This window comes from Theropithecus gelada, chromosome 6, assembly GCF_003255815.1.
Source record: "Theropithecus gelada isolate Dixy chromosome 6, Tgel_1.0, whole genome shotgun sequence".
Lineage (NCBI taxonomy): Eukaryota > Metazoa > Chordata > Mammalia > Primates > Cercopithecidae > Theropithecus > Theropithecus gelada.
This window is the reverse complement of record NC_037673.1, coordinates 174919321-174936372: the sequence shown is the minus strand read 5'-3', so window position 1 is coordinate 174936372 and position 17052 is coordinate 174919321. Positions and strand designations below refer to the sequence as shown.

The following is a 17052-nucleotide window of genomic DNA, read 5'->3' as shown; positions in this document are numbered from 1 at the left end:
CTTCAGACCTTGTGTGTTAAAACTGGTTTCTTAACTTTATAAAGCAGTGCATAGCTTCTGTCAAACTTACGTATCTTAAAACCCAATATAACCCCCTTGTTATAACCAAGGAATCAATGATTTGATTCTCCAAAAACGCAAGTGGGGAATGTGATACCCTACCTTGTTTTAATATGAATAGACTCTCCCTTAGCTGAGAAAGCCAGACGGACTCCATTTGGCTCCTTCATTTGCAAGACATCAAGGGCTCCTCACCCACCCGCTTCCTCAAGGACTTGTGCAAGCTGACTCTCAGCATATCAAAGAGTGCAATTAACTGATAAGGTGCTGTGACAAGCTATGTCTGCAGTTCCCAGGAATTCGCCCGGATGATAGTACCCTAAAGCCCCGCGTCTGTATCTGGCAGAAAACACCCAGAGCCCCCACACCTGTCAACCTTGTGATGAATTTAAAGCCCCTGCACGTGGAACTGTTTGTTTTCCTGTAACCATTTGTCTTTTTAACTTTTTTTTTTTTTTTGCCTGTTTTACTTCTGTACGATTGCTACAGCTAGGCTCCCCCTCCCCTCTCTAAACCAAAGTATAAAAGAAAATCTAGCCCCTTCTGTGGGGTCGAGAGAATTTTGAGCACTAGCCATCTCTCAGTCGCTGGCTAATAAAGGACTCCTGAGTTCGTCTCAAAGTGTGGCGTTTCCCTATAACTCGCTTGGTTACAACACAGGGAAGTCTTTATTTAAAGCTCTGATTCCTGTCTCCCTCTATTTTTATTTCATAAGCAGTCTCGAGTTATTGCTGCCATATAATTCGTCGTTTAGCCTTCTGTTTCAGAGTTATTTATACTCAGTACTTGCTCGCTGCAGTCTCTCAAAAGGTAATGTAGTTTAGCATAGACGTATGGAGAATCAGAAAGCAGCAAGTGCTAGGATTTGCCAGGAATCTTTTCTGCCCTGCGTATTTGCGTGTCACTGTAAAACCATTGTGCCTGGAATAGCGCCTTCCTGCCGCAGCGCGGGGCGTCCCCCCAGGGGTGGCTCAGCCTCCACTGCATACCTGCTGCACCTATGCCTGGAGCCGTGAGCAGCTGTACAGATAGACGAATGCAGAAAAGCAAGAGTGGATGTAGAGAAACACTCTTCAGATGACCCTGAAGAGGAGGGCAGGGGCTCCTGCCTTGGGAGGAGAGGCCAAAAGGATTAGAATCTCAGCTTGAGGATCCATCCAAGAAATGACAGCCCTTCATCTTCTGTAACATTGCTCTTTGAAAACTCACTTTTCTGTCACTTTTTTTGTCACATGTGCAAGGGCTCATATGATGTCTCAGGATTAATTTCAGAATAACCTCTTTTTGAAACTGATATTCCTTTTTGGAGAAAACATATACTTTGTGATATGTTATATTTCCATTTTTGCCTTGGCTGCCAGGAAACTCAGAGCTGAAATCATTGCTTTGTATTTGTAGTCCTCTTATCTTTAGAGTAGGGTTTTGCTTCTCTTTGAGTAATCCTATCATGAAGTCAGTTTTATAGGTAGCTTCTTCCGATACTTTCTGGGTGTAGGTGAGAGACATGAATAAATGTGGAAAGACAAAGGCAGATCAGATCATGAGATCTGAAGCTGTTTTCCTGGACAGGGTGAACATAGGCTGCACTTAGACCATTCCTCAAGCACCAGCGCTGAGAGATTCTTGGGCTGTATAGGAAATGGCGTGGTGGCAAAATCAAGCAACAAGAGCAAGTCTTCCTTTTTACAACTGGGAGTGGGTTTACGAACATTGTTACCTTAAAAGATGATGCTAGGTGAAAACGGAAACAGGCCGTGTGCTGATGAGGTATTGCTCCTCACAAGAGGGCATTAGCTGCGGGGGTCTGCCCGCAGACCCTGGCCCAAACGACAGATGAACGAATGTACACTGATGCACAGATACTCTGCTTTTCCAGTCCAGCTGAGGGTCTGAGGCCACTCACAGACTCCAGGGAGAGTCCTGTAAAGAATGGCAGCCACGGCCCTCAGCAGCTTGTACTCCAGCCAGTTATTTAGTATATAATTAATAACAGAAGCTCTGAGTCAACACACTTATAGATAATGATTAAAAGCGAGGTTCCAAAAGCACACACCATTAGTGGGTAATATCCCTGGTTGACCTCCCAAGAGAGCCATCCTGCCCTCAAATGTCTGAAGGTCAGTCTTAAGACCACATGAGTAAACAAGTTAACTAGTTAACTTCCCCACGTCCCATTGTTTACTATTCTAATCTATTTAACTAAAGGTAATGGGACCAGGCCGCCTTTAGCCCCGTCTATTACTGAAGTCATATGAAAACCCTCAGGCCTTCCGGAAGGGTTTTGTGGGTATCATAACTAATATTTTTCCCATCAGCCTGACTGAATCCCATCATGCTGGTATGGAAAGATTCAGGAAGATAGTAAGTGAAAATGAGAGTTCAAGAACAGAGGACATAGCATCCCTTTTGTGTAAATTGTATTCTTTTTTTTTTTTAGATACAGGGTCTCCGTCTGTCCCCCAGGCTGGAGTGCAGTGATGTGATCTCAGCTCACTGCAGCCTTGATCTCCAGGGCTCAACGGAACCTCCCGCCTCCCATGTAGCTAGACTATAGGTATGTGCTACCATGCCTGGTTAATTTTCATTAAATTTCGTATTTGTAGAGATGAGGTCTCTCTCTGTTGCCCAGGCTGATCTCAAACTCTTGAGCTCAATCCTCCCGCCTCAGCCTCCTCAAGTGCTGGGATTACTAGTGCGAGCCACCACAGCGGGCCTTCTGTAAATTTTAAAAATAAAGAACATATGTGTGATTGTGTGAATAAATGAATAACGAGTGTGAATAAGGGCTTACATGAGTGGTGAGATTATGAGCCCATTTGGGTTTTCTTTATGGCTTTTTATTTTTATTTTTTGAGACGGAGTCTTGCTCTGTCGCCCAGGCTGGGGTACAGTGACACCATCTCAACTTCTCCTGCCTCAGCCTCATGAGTAGCTGGGATTACAGGCAGGCATCACCACACCAGTCTAATTTTTGTATTTTTAGTAGAGACGAGGTTTCACTATGTTAGCCAGGCTGGTCTTGATCTCCTGACCTCGTGATCTGCCCACCTCGGCCTCCCAAAGTGCTGGGATGACAGGTGTGAGCCATCGCACCTGGCTGCTTTTTATTATTTTAAAAAACCTAATATTTTAAAAGAAAGTAAAAGCAAGCTTAAGATTTAAGTCATTACAGATGACACATTCCAAACAGGCCTGGTCTGTTATTGGCAGTCACCTGTTCCCACTGTGGTTTCACTTTTGCCTCAGCTCTCAGGAGGCTCAGGGCTGAAGTCAGTGCCTTGAAGAATGGGAATGATGTAAATCTGTTCAGTCTGCTGTAGAAAGGAAGACATTGCTTCTGCGGCTTTGTTTTGCCATCAGGCCGCTTCCTTTGTGGTGCCCTGGAGCCAGCCGCTGCTTGTGGATTCCTCCTCTCAGCTCGGCTTTGCAAGGGATCAAAGTGTGTCACGGGGAAGTTTCCACAAAAGAAAAGTTCTTCAGAGTGGATTTACATCTTCCTTTTTCTCTTCATTTCCAGGGTCTCAGTAATTAGGGCACAGTATTACAAATGGCCCGGAAAACCCAGAAATTTCCCATCCAATTCAAGGGAGATCTGACTCCAGGCAAACAAGACTGTGTTGCTGCTGGCAGCAAAGTTCCAGAATGAGGCAGGATTCCCAGGTGAGCGGCACAGGCTTGCAGCTCTCATCTCCTGGGGCTGCCTTTCTGAACTCAGTTTGCTGAGTAGCCGTAGAGATGTCCTCCTGCAGAAACCGGGCACATCAGTTGCAAGCCTAGGAGTGGATTTTTTTTTTTTTTTTCCTGATTTGTGTATGTGAATCTTTTAAAAGTCCAATGAGAGGCCAGGCATGGTCGCTCACACCTGTAATTCCAGCACTTTGGGAGGCCAAGGCAGGAGGATCACCTGAGGTCAGGAGTTTGAGACCAGCCTGACAAACATGGTGAAACCCGATCTCTACTAAAAATACAAAAATTAGCTGGGTGTGGTGGCAGGCACCTGTAATCCCAGCTGCTTGGGAGGCTGAGGCAGGAGAATTGCTTGAACCCAGGAGGTGGAGGTTTCAGTGAGCCAAGATCGCACCATTGGACTCCAGCCTGGGCAACAAGAGTGAAACTCCATCTAAAAAAAACAAGTCCAGTGAGAAAGAATTGGTTTCATTCTCCAGCCTGGGGAGGTGGGAGGAAGACCTGAAGGCCTGCAATTCTCTTTTTTGCATCAGATTAAGTAGCTTAGGGCTCATTTCATTCTCTTTAGCTGCCACCCAGGGACCATGCACTCCCTGCACAGTCCCCTTGGCCTTCATCCCTGTAGAAGGCTTGGCTGTGGCTTGTGGCAGTGTCTCTTTCACCATGTCACGTGAAGGCATGGATAGACTACGTAGCTGTCGAGTCGTGAACTGTTTGGGTTAGCGCTTGCCTCGGAGTGGAGAAGTGCTGGAGAAGTGTCTCAAAATTTGGGAGAAAAGAGATGTTTTCTGAGGCTACCATCCGTCAGTGAAGACATGGAAGCTGGCTTCTTTACTGTTTTCCCTTCCTGGATCACAGGAAATCTTTGGGGCTTATTTCAGGAGGACAGCCTGATGCTGAGGCCGATGACTTCCCATGTTGCAAAGCGGCAGAGATGCGCTTTTGATGATGGCCAGCCAGTTCCCCAGTGTGGCTGACCAAGGGCTGAGGGTGAGTTAACTGCTCCTTTGGTGACTCTCAGATGCGTGGCTTCTCTTCACTGTTTGGCACCTGGGTGGAGGATGTGGCAAAGGAACCTCTTTCCTTAGATGCTGCGTCCAAACCTGGGATTTGATCCCCTTGGTCGATCAGCTTCACGGCACCACCCAGCACAGAGGCCTTCTCTGAACAGCTGCACATGTGGCCACTCATTAGCCTGCTGATACCGTGCTGCCATTACTCCTGGCTCTTTCCTCTTCTTCCACCCTCCTCGTCCCCTGGGTTTGACCTGCTAATTGGTTCTCCGTCCGTGTGGTTAATGCTTTGGTTCAAGCCTGCATGACTGGGACTGGTGCAGTAGCCTCCTTCCTGGCCATGAGCTGTTGTATTACATTCTAAGATCTGGCCCCAACCTCTGCACACCTTGTGCCCTCCACTGCCCCGACCACTCTTGCTTCCCAAGACGTGGCTCGTTCTTTCCTGTGCTCCACTCAGAGTTGTCTCCAGATGCTCCTGAATTCCTGGGTCCTTGCTGGTGCCCCAGGAGCTGCATTTCTCCTCACCGGCTGTGTCAGAGCTGCCCAGGAAGCAGCCCCCACTAGAGGGTGTGTTCCTTGGGGCAGGAACAGTCTGGCTCCCTTCTGCCCCCAGCCCGATGCCAGACCTGCCTCTGGGCTCCAGATGTCTGCGGACCTGCACCCAGCATCTGTCCAGGCAGCCCGTCATGGCCCCTTCTCCTTGGGGTGACCAGACGCCTCTGCCATCCTTGCAGGTATCTGGGCTCATAGTGACTGCAGAATCAACCCCAAGACCGGCGGCATCGTCATGCTTGGCTGGAGGTAAGGGCTGTGGAGTCAGCTTCTCTGCCCTGGAGCCTCACCTTCCAGAGGCATGGGGGTCCGGGAGGAGGCATTTTCTGTGACAGTCAGTGACCCTCTTCCTGGGCACCCCACTCCAATCCAGCACCAGGGTGTCCCTACCACCCACACCTCTACTGATGTCTGGGACCCCCCATCCCCCACCGGCTGGTGCGCCATGCTTCCCGCCCCTGTGCCTGTGCACATGCCTCCCCTGAGCCTGAAGATCCCCTCTGAGGAAGCATTGTCTGCTCAATCTGCGACGTGGCTAACTGTCCCCCATCTTGGACCCTTCCTGTGTCATTCCTGGGGTGGGGCATCCCTGTGCCAGGTTCCTTCCCAAGGGCTGGGTCTGGGCGTGATCCAAGTTTCCCTGCCCTGTGATGGGGTTCTCAGGTAGGGGTGTCAGGGTGGGGGGTCCCACAGCAAAGGCACAGCAGTGTCCACACCCGGGACAGGGGACGCGTGTGCAGGTGGGAAGGGAGTGAGGTGACAGCTGTTCCTGCACAGAGGGGCCTCCCTCGATGTCGAGCTTTAACCAGAGAGGGAGAAAGAGCCGGGTGGAGGGGCAAGGAGCTGGGGAGGGAAGCATCCATGACTGGTCCTGGGGGATGCCATGCGGAAGGCGGGGGTGACCACCCTCCCCTGGGACCCCTGGGAGTTGCCTCACCTCAGAGCTGCGGTGTAGCCCTGACCTCTTCTCTCCTGCCAGTGACGGCACGCTCAACCCCAACAGGGCGCGGTTCGGCAGCCTGGAAATCTATGACGTTGGTATACTCTTCTTCTCCCTGAGCGTTCTTGAGTATCCAGGAAGGAGGAGGGTCCTGGTGCGAGCCCCAGGGGCCATTTCCAAAGTCCCTACCTTTGGCATGACCTCGGCCCCTTGGTCTCTGGTGTGGCAGTGGACGTTTGAGAGCCTGACCTCCTTTTCAGATGATACCTTGCACACACTGCCGTCCTCATAAAACCTCGAATGGGGTCTTTAAGGCCCCTTGGCCCATCCCCTTCCCCATTGTACTTCATCCTCCTGGTGAGCTCTGTTGGGTTGGTTACTTGCTTTTACTCTTTTTTCGTTTTGTTTTTTTAAGACAGTCTCCCTTTGTCACCCAGGCTGGACTGCCGTGGCGTGATCTTGGCTCACTGCAACCTCTGCCTCCCAGGTTGAAGCAATTCTCATGCCTCCGCCTCCTCAGTAGCTCGAATTACAGACATGCACCACCACGCCTAGCTAATTTTTGTATTTTTAGTAGAGATGGGGTTTCGCCGTGTTGCCCAGATTGGTCTCAAACTCCTGACCTCAAGTGATTCACCTGCCTCGGCCTCCCAAAGTGCTGGGATTACAGGCATGAGCCACTGTGCCCGGCCAACTTGCATCTGCTCTTTATGGGTTAAAAAACCAGAAGCACAGAGTGGGTGCAGGATTGCTGAAGAGCACATGACACCATGCAGGACACCAAGCACAGACAGTGTAGGCCTGTGAGTCTCACAACTGCATGGTGGAGTCCTCTGTGGGCCTTCAAACTGCCTGGCCCAGGGACCCTGCAAAGTCAGTCAGATGGCGTCACACGCTAGTGCTTAGGTCAGAGTTCTAAACTTATGTCAAGGTCGTTTGTGTAGCCAGGGTGGAGAAACCCTGATGGTCTGATTCCAGCCTTTGTTCCTCCCTCCAGTGGAGTCCCCACCACAGGCTCCTGCTTTTTTTTTTTTTTACTTTTGGTTTTTTTTTTTTTTTTTTTTGAGATGGAGTCTCACTGTGTCACCCAGGCTGGAGTGCAGTGGCCGGATCTCAGCTCACTGCAAGCTCCGCCTCCCGGGTTTACGCCATTCTCCTGCCTCAGCCTCCGGAATAGCTGGGACTACAGGCACCCGCCACCTCACCTGGCTAGTTTTTTGTATTTTTTTAGCAGAGACAGGGTTTCACCGTGTCAGCCAGGATGGTCTCGATCTCCTGACCTCGTGATCCGCCCGTCTCGGCCTCCCAAAGTGCTGGGATTACAGGCGTGAGCCACTGCGCCCGGCCTACTTTTGTTTTTTGAGACAGGATCTTACTCTCTTACCCAGGCTGGAGTGCAGTGGTGCGATCTCGGCTCACTGCAACCTCCACCTCCTTGTCTCAAGCGATCCTCTCACCTCAGCCTCCTGAGTAGCTGGGTCTACAGGTGTGCACCACCATGCCCAACTAATTTTTGTGGGTTTTTTAGAGATGAGATTTTGCTATGTTGGCCAGGCTGGTCTCGAACTCCTGAGCTCAAGTAATCAACGCACTTTGGCCTCTCAAAGTGCTGGGATTATAGGTGTGAGCCACTGTGTCCGGCCACCTGCTTCCTTTTTTTTTTTTGAGACAGGGTCTCACTCTGTTGCCCAGGCTGGAGGGCAGTGGCAGAATCAGTTCACTGCAGCGTCGACCTCCTTGGCTCAAGCAATCCTCGTGCCTCAGCTTCCTGAGCAGCTGTGTCTACAGGCATGTGCTACCATGCCTGGCTTAGTTATTACTTTTTTGTGGCGACAAAGTCTCCGTATGTTGTTCAGGCTGGTCTCAATCTCCTGGACTTAAGTGATCCTCCCACCTCAGCCTCCTAGAGTGCTGGGATTACAGGCGTGAGCCACTGTACTTGGCCCTCTTTTTTATCTTGAATTAATCTGTTATTAAGTGAATAAGGCCCACACCTGGCCCCCCGGTAAAACATTGCTTGTCCTGCCAGAGCTGAAGCGCTCTCTGCCTCCCCAGTGATGGGCTTTCCTCCACTTGTGAAACAGCTCCCTCAGCAAATGTCCCTCCAAGGCACTCCTCCTTGGTGGGCTGGGAGAACACAGGCACCCCTGGTAGGCCTGGGGGTCGCAGCCTGCCCCTCCTGCTCTGCCAGGTTGCTGTGAGGCCTGACCCCACACTGAGGGGCCCCCTGTCTGAGTGTGCCCTCTCCTGTCTCCACAGTGGACTCCTTCAAGGAGGTGGAGGACAGCCTGTGTGTCCCCCAGTAGAACAAGTACGGGGAGGAGAGGATGATCCTCCTCCTGGAGATGGCCTCCGGGCACACCTTCCAGCCTGACTTGGTGAAGAGGATTCATGACACCATCCATGTGGGCTTGTCTGTGCGACATGTGCCCAGCCTTATCCTGGAAACCAAGGGCATCCTGCTACGACCATCTTCTGCCAGCGAGGAGACTGCTGCCATCACCCCATGAGCCCACACATCGAGGGGCGCTCACATCTGAGCAGCTTGCTGGTGCTTTATATATCATTTGTCCACATTGCCTAACAATGCCATCCTCTCCCTGCCATTCTTTTTTCCTACCCTTTCTGAGACTGCATTTAAAGCAGCTTCTGCTAAATACCCATGTTCGGAGGGTTAGTGGGCCCAGCCCTGCAGGTCCAACTGGCTTCCCCTGCTAACCCCTGGTTTTAGTGTGTTCTCAAAACTTTTAATGAGCACATTAGTTTTAACTTTTTTAAAAATTTTATTTATTTATTTTTTTGAGACTAAGTCTTGCTCTGTCACCCAGGCTGGAGTGTGATGGCTCAGTCTTGACTCACTGCACCCTCCACCTCCCAGGTTCCAGCAATTCTCGTGACTCAGCCTCCTGAGTAGCTGGGACCACAGGTATATGCCACCATGCTCAGCTAATTTTTGTATTCTTAGTAGAGACAGGATTTTGCCATGTTGGCCAGGTTGGTTTCGAACTCCTGACCTCAAGAGATCCACGCACCTCAGCCTCTCAAAGTGCTGGGATTACAGGTTGAGCCATGGCACCCAGCCAATTTTTTTTTTTTTTTTTTTTTTTGAGATGGAGTCTTGCTCTGTCGTTCAGGCTGGAGTGCAGTAATGTGATCTTGGCTCACTGCAACCTCCACCTCCCGGATTCAAGCAATTCTCCTGCCTCAGCCTCCTGAGTAGTTGGGATTACAGGTACCTGCCACTGTGCCCAGCTAATTTTTGTATTTTTAGTAGAGACAGTTTCACCATCTTGGCGAGGCTGGTCTCGAACTCCTGACCTCGTGATCCGCCCACCTCGGCCTCCCAAAGTGCTGGGATTACAGGCGTGAGCCACCGCACCCAGCCAATTTTAACTTTTTAAAGAGCTGATGGGAGCTGTGGCTCTTGCCTTTTAATTTTAAGTTCTGCCGATACAGACAAGACTTGACTCTTTAGAGGCAGGTCTTCAGAAGGCTGTGTTGTTGCCCCTACGCCCCAGCTCCCGGCCCCAGTACACTCTGCTTCGATTCTGTGTTGGGGAGGAGGAGGTTCACCCAGATTAAATCAGTTTTAATTTGCATTGCTTACAAAATGGATGTCTCTGCAAGCTGACAGAAGCTGTTTTGTGTGTGTGTGTGTATGTGCGCGCACACGTGTGTGTGTGAATGTACACACACAACAATTTAAACAGACAGTGGCAGGCTGTATTTAAAGCCTACAGACTGGCTATCCATTAAGGAGAAGATGGGAGCAGACACTCACTGAGTTCCCGGGGGAAGCTGACTTTGACATTGCCTGGGAGCCGGCTGAGTCTGTGAGGTATAACCAGAGACAGGATTTACCAGAAGAGGCTGTTTTCTGGAGAATGTTGAAATATGTGATACCATTGACTTTGAAACCTGTACATCATTCTCTTTGTCTTAAGTTCTTTCAACATCTTGAAAACAATCTGTCCAGTGGTGGGGGCTGGGGAGAGTGCTCACAGCACAGCCACTGCGTGTGTGCATCCCTGGAGGAGCGATTCCCACTCGGGACCCCTGTTCCTCCTCCCGGCCCCTGTCCGCATCTGCTGTGTTGGTTCCATTTCTATGGTGTCCACACATTTCCCTTGCGTTCTGGTTCTGCGTGGGAAGGGCCCTGCAGCTTGGGAGCTTTCCATCCATCTCTTTTTTTTTGCTTGGTGACTCTTGGCAGCTCTCTGTGGGTGTGGGGACATTGGTGCTCTCCAAGAAGGTACTTTTTTTTTTTTTTTTTGAGACGGAGTCTCGCTCTGTCGCCCAGGCTGGAGTGCAGTGGCCGGATCTCAGCTCACTGCAAGCTCCGCCTCCCGGGTTTACGCCATTCTCCTGCCTCAGCCTCCCGAGTAGCTGGGACTGCAGGCACCCGCCACCTCGCCCGGCTAGTTTTTTGTATTTTTAGTAGAGACGGGGTTTCACCGTGTTCGCCAGGATGGTCTCGATCTCCTGATCTCGTGATCCGCCCGTCTCGGCCTCCCAAAGTGCTGGGATTACAGGCTTGAGCCACCGCGCCCGGCCAGAAGGTACTTCTTTAATCAGTGATGCTTTTTGTCTTTTCCTGATGAGGGTCTAAGGTTTTTCTTGGGTGAGTAAGTGCTGTCTCATCCGGAACATTTTAGGGGACTGGAATTTGAATTTGTCCCCTTGGCTTTATTTTATTGAAAAAGAACTTAGGTCTTTTGCGTCCAAAATGGTTCTTACCAAACTGTATCTGATCACAAGAGTAGTGGAGCAGTTCGTTAGGAAGGGAGAAACTAGTCACGTTTCTTTCCATGGTTATCCTGGCTTTCGTGGGCTTGCTGCCAGGGCACCCAACTGGGCTCTGGGCTCTTTTTCTCCCCAGGTAGGGTCTTCTCCTGGGTCAATTCGGGAAGTCATTGGGAGGGTTCCTCCAGGTTTTTGAACGCCCTTGAATTTTTGGACCCTCGTGGCAGGCTTAGGAGAGAATTTACCTGTTTTGTTGCTGAGCTAGGGAGGGGCCCAGCCTCCACAGGGAGGTGACACGGCGTGGCCCCAGCCTGCGCATTCAGGAACTGGACCCCCTTCAGGGTCAGAAGAGGACAATTGAGGTCCCGTCTGCAAAGTCCCAGGGCCTTGCTAAGGCAGGAGAGCCTGTTGCAGGTCTGAGCCTTCACACGGTGCTTGTGGAGAGTAGGCTGCCCTCTCCGCACCACCGCAAGAATAGCCTGAGCCCAGGGCAGTCCGAGCGGTGGGAATGGGAGGCGGCGTGTCTCTGTCTGCGTGGAGAGATGCTGCTGCTTCTGTTCCCTGGGAAGCCAGCACCGTTTTCAGCATTTGCGGTGGGGGTGGGGGGCTTGGCAAGTTCTCAGGAGAGATTTGGGCCCAGAGCCAGCCCCACTCCTCATGTTGAGTAAGACTCATCCGTCTGTGGCCTGTGACACGGAGGAGAGGAGCCCCTCACCCGCCCGCTGCAGCTCAGGGTGATGATGCGGCACCCTGATGATGATGTGGCAGGGACTAGGGAGGCTCTTGCGGCGTGGTCCTTGCCGCCGGCCTTCACAGCGGCTCCTCTGAGGGTCTTCATGCACAGGGGCTCTGTCACTTAGCCCTGGCTCCCCCTCTGCCTCTGAGGCAAGACTTTGGGCAACTCACTTAGCATTAAAGCCTCAGTTTCCTCATCTCTAAGATGGGTTGACAACAGAGCCTGCCTGGTGGTGCCGCGGGCCACAGGGTGCCCGAACGCAGCTCTCGTGCCTCTGTTTCTGTGCTGTCTCCGCTCACCATCAGCCTTCCTTCAGAGTAGGTCTGCACGCCGCGCAAAGCCCTTCCGCACACCTGATCTCAGCTGCGCTCTGCTCAAATGTCAGAAAGGCTTTCCCTGCATTTCCTGTTTGAACGGGTCCTGGCCTGCATCTTTAGCTTTGACAGTGTTTGCCATGGACTGAGGGTGAGTTCTTGTGTGTGTCCACATCTTTCTATCTCGAGTGGAGGCTTCTTGAGGACAGGAACCTTGTGGGTTCATCTCCTCTCAGAGCTCAGCTGCTTGGCCAACAGCAGGTGCTTTTGGTGTCTGGTGAGTGAGTGGTGGGTCGGGAGCTGGTCCTCTGACCCTGGGACAAACTTGTGTTCCTCACGCCCGTCTTACAGATGAGGAAACCCAGAGAGACGAGGGGTCCCGCCCAAGGACATGGTGTTCATAGTCAGCCCTGCCTTCTGCTCGCCGGAATAAAGACCTGGGGACCCCAGGAGGGTCATGGCCAAGTGGAATGGACTCCTGACATTTGAGGGCTTCCTGCCTGCAGCCCCCAGTGCAGCCATGGCTGTCCAAGTCCAGTGGGCCTTTGCTCAGGTCATGGCTGGGATGTCCGGCCCTTCCTGACAGGAGGCTGCTGGGCTCCTGTCTATCTGGGGAGGCCCCGTGCAGGGGCAGGGGCGCGGCGGCTTTTTCCTTTCTCTTTCCCTGTCCTCTCTCCCCAGAGGAAATGGTAGCAGGATTTCTTTTAAGGGGATGCCACTGTATTTTGCCGGTGGGTGGAAGGTGGCATTATTAGCGCCCATGAGCTGCACGTGGACCCCTGCGTGAAGCATAGTGGGGCACGGAGCAGGCAAGACGTTTTTGTCTCACATGGGGAAGGGCCGGCGACACCACTTGAAGTGACAGGCAGGCCCTCGGAAGCTGGCGTTTAGATCCCTAATTAGATCACACGTTGACTGAATGTTTCAAGTGAGTGAATTTTATTTATATCTCAGAGTTGAAAAGACAGTGCCGGTGATCCAGAGCTCAGGCAGAGGAGCCTCACTGGGCTCAGTCGCTCTTGAGGTTTTCTAGCCCACAACACACCCACGCCACCAAAGGCTCATTTGGATTCAAGGTGAAACACGTGCCACACATCTTAGAGGGAGCTCTGAATGTTTGGAAAGGGTGCAACTACGAGAAAAAGCAGTGCCCCGTCCGCTGCCGATGGCTGGCTCCGAGGAGGAGTTCACAGGAGCTTGGGGACGCTCTCGCCTGCAGCCCTAGGAAGCTGGGCCGCTCCTGAAGTAATGGCAATAGTTAGTCTTTATCATAGAATAACGTGATAAAATATATAGAGAAGTAAAATTTAAAATACAAATACAAGTAAAATTATAATAAAACATAGTAGCCAGGCGCTTCTGAAGCTGTGTGCGCACTGCCCTATTCACCCCCTGACTCACAGCCCTACAGCCTAGGCGCGGGCACCCCCACTTTCATTCAAGGAAATGAACTCTGGTTCAGGTGTTCACCCAGCATCCCCCAGATGTGGTGTCAGAAGCCAAATCTTCCCTGAAAACTTTCTTGCTCAGGGTGCCTGCTCAGATTTAGGAATGATCTTAGGTCTGCATTTTTATCCCGGTCAGGCAGACCCGGAACCCTGAGAGACACTCCTTTTTTTTATATTCCCATCTGGAATAGACACTGCAGGGGTCTGTGGAGTGTCTCAAGGGCCCTCTTGAGGTCAGCTTAGATGTGACACATGCGGTGGGGCCCAGTGGAGTGTGCAGTGTTAGAAAAGAGAACGTGCTCGGCCGGGCGCGGTGGCTCAAGCCTGTAATCCCAGCACTTTGGGAGGCCGAGATGGGTGGATCACGAGATCAGGAGATCGAGACCATCCTGGCTAACACGGTGAAACCCCGTCTCTACCAAAAAATACAAAAAACTAGCCGGGCGTGGTGGCGGACGCCTGTAGTCCCAGCTACTCGGGAGGCTGAGGCAGGAGAATGGTGGGAACCCGGGAGGCGGAGCTTGCAGTGAGCTGAGATCCGGCCACTGCACTCCAGCCTGGGCAACAGAGCGAGACTCCGTCTCAAAAAAAAAAAAAGAAAAGAACGTGCTCATGGTGACCTCTGGGCATCTTTGAGATAGACTCACTTTCTCAATAGCTGTGCCGGGGGCAGCGTGGGAGGGTTTTGGAGAGTGTTAGAGTTGGGTGTCAGCACTAAGTCTTGAAATTGCCTTTCAGAAGAACAGGTTCTATCTCCCAAACATGGGACAGTTGTTGGTTCAGCATACTTTGGTGCATGTTTGCAGACCTGGCAGGGAGAGGGGCATCTTGGAGCTGAGATTCATTCAGTCCTGGCTCTCCGGGTGGAGGCCAGGCATTTTGGGCCTGGATATACCCAGGGCTGTGCGTTTTTCCCCCCTTCAGGTTTAAATGCAGTTTCTTGTTTTTTTCTACCCTCGCCTCACAGTACACACTCAATGGCAAGAAAGTGGAAGTTGCCGTCAAATAGATCATCGCTGGAAAAGCAGTGGAGCAACGAGGTGCTTTCTCAAACCCCGAGGCCCTGCGTCTGTACTGGGACATCCCTGAGCTGCAGGGCTTCGGAGTCAGACTGGCTGGCACAGGTAGGATGGAAACCTTGAGTGGCCTGGTGCAGGAGTCCTTGGCCTGCAGGCCAGCAGTGCTTGAGGACTGCTGGTGGGAACTGGCACCTGAAAGAAGGCATTTGAAGAGGGAGGTGGTGGGTGTTCATGCCTCACCCAGGCTGGGGTGGAGGGAACTGCAGTTTTGGTAATGACTCCTGGGTCCCCTCTGTGCCTATTGCTAAGGTTTTTGTCAGCCTGGGCTGTCTGGTGGCTAAAGGATATGGCTTCTACTGTGTGGTCTGCCAAGCTCTCCTTTTGCAACAGGGCCTGAGACCACTGGCTTCAGGGGCTGGAGTCACAATTGTGTGGGCTGTGGGCTGGGTTTTGTTGAGCCGTTGGGGCTTAGCCATTTGCTGCCAATAATAGCTAACGTTGCTCTAGTACATACCGTATGCTGGGCGCTGTTCCAGAACCACAAGCCTGACTATAACTCTAGGAGGTAGGTGTCATCATTATCCCTATTTTGAAGATGGGAAATAAGGCCCAAGTTCAAGGAACTTGCCCAAGGTCACATGGGCTAGGGCCAGCCCTTTTGGAAAGAGCTCCCAAGAAGGATAGAGAGACTCCCTCTTTTGATAACCCTGTTTTTTGTGGCCCTTTCATTGGGTACTTCCTGAATATCTAGATTGATAAAAAAAATCATACCCCAGTGAAGAAGATCAATTACGTGTACATTTTGCAAGTCACTTTGACGTTGTCACAAGCTCTCACATGCTTGAGCCTCTAATTCGAGTTTGAGTGAGAATCATTTCATATGTCATGAAATTTTAAAAGACAACATTCAATGAATGGTACTTCCCATTATTCCAGCTTGATTGAAATTGTGGGTTTCTAAAAAGATACTATTTATACTCTTAAGACAATGGAGCTTTCAAAAGAATTCTGACTCTTAAGTCTTATGTGATGTCTAGGGAAGTGGAAATTTTCAAATTTTCATTATGAATGTGTCTTTATGACTTTCCTTCTTTTCATTCATTCATTCTTTCTTTAAATATCCTGATTTGACAGTGTTTCTCTCCCCCTTGATGGGAACTTCAGGTTCTTGCCAAAGTATGTATTGGATAATTGCTTTCATGTTCAGACACGGCAAGAGTGGGTCATAAATGACTGCAGCACCGATGTGACAGTTCTGTTAGGCCTGGTTGACCTTGCAGATAGAATTCGGGGAGGGCAGTGCTTCTATCTGGCTGCTAGATTTATTGTTCCCAGTTTGCGGGAGGCATGGGTTGGGATTTCCACGCCAGGCAGCCACCCCAGCTTATCCTGTGCTGCATCCCTCCTTCCCATCTTGGCGTCTTCCTCAGCTCTCCAAACAGAAGGCAGCGGCCCATGATTGATGGGCTCCGGCCTGCTGGGGCGTTATTAGCCACTCTGTCCAGGTGACAATGTCATTTTTAATGTTCCATTTTCAGACTTGAGGTTTATTTTTAGGTTGAGAGTTAGCCAGCCTTGACAGAGAGAGAACCACTGAAAGTTGAGGACGTGGTTCTTGAGCCTGGCTGCTGGCGAGCTTGCAACAATACCAGTTTCCATGAGGGTCCCTTCTGGGGTGCGAAAATGGTAGATGTCTTTATTCACATTGTGGTTAGTTGAGTTTATATGTGTGTACCAAAAGCTTGGGCTTTGGTGAGGATGTGGAGAAACTGGAACCCTGGTGCCTTGCTGGTGGGAATGTAAATTGGGGCGGCTGCTGTGGAAACACACTGGTGGGTCCTCAAAAAGTTAAACATGTAATTACCCTGTGAGCCAGGAATTGCACTCCTAGGTATATACTCAAAAGAACTGAAAACAAGGACACAAACAGATGCTTGTATGCTAATGTTTGTAGCAGCGTTATTCACAGTCACCAAAAGGTGGAAACAACACAAGCATTCGCTGATGAATATGGATAAACAAAATCTGTTCTGTCCCGACAATAGAATATTACTCAGCCATGAAAAGGAATGAAGTTCTGACACACACTACAGTGTGCATGAACCTTGAACACATTATCATGACAGACACCAGTCACAAAATGACAAATAGTGTATGATCCCACTTACATGAAATAACCCAGAATAGTCAGATTCACAGGGACAGAAAGTAGACCAGAGCTTATTCAGGGAAGGGGGGAGAAGAAACGGGGAGTGAATGGTTAATGGGTACATAGTTTTAGTTTGGGATGACGAAAAGTTTCTAGAAATGGATGGTGGTGACTTTTGCATAACACTGTGAATGTACTTAATGCCACTGAACTGTACACTTAAAAACAGGTAAAGTGGCAAGTTTTATGTTATATATGTTTTACCGTAATAAAGATATTTGAGATGTACAGTTAAGATTTTTGCTGTGGACTATAAATGTATGTTTTATCTGAATTGTAAAATCTGATTTCTAGGCCCTACTCTTAAGGATTCTGAATTTTTTTTTTT

General features: G+C 50.5%; 1 pseudogene; it reads left to right on the top strand.

Annotated features, from left to right (window-relative positions):
- LOC112627115 overlaps positions 1–15457 on the top strand; it is a 54595-nt pseudogene extending 39138 nt beyond the window's left edge.
- Positions 15458–17052: the final 1595 nt, after the last annotated feature.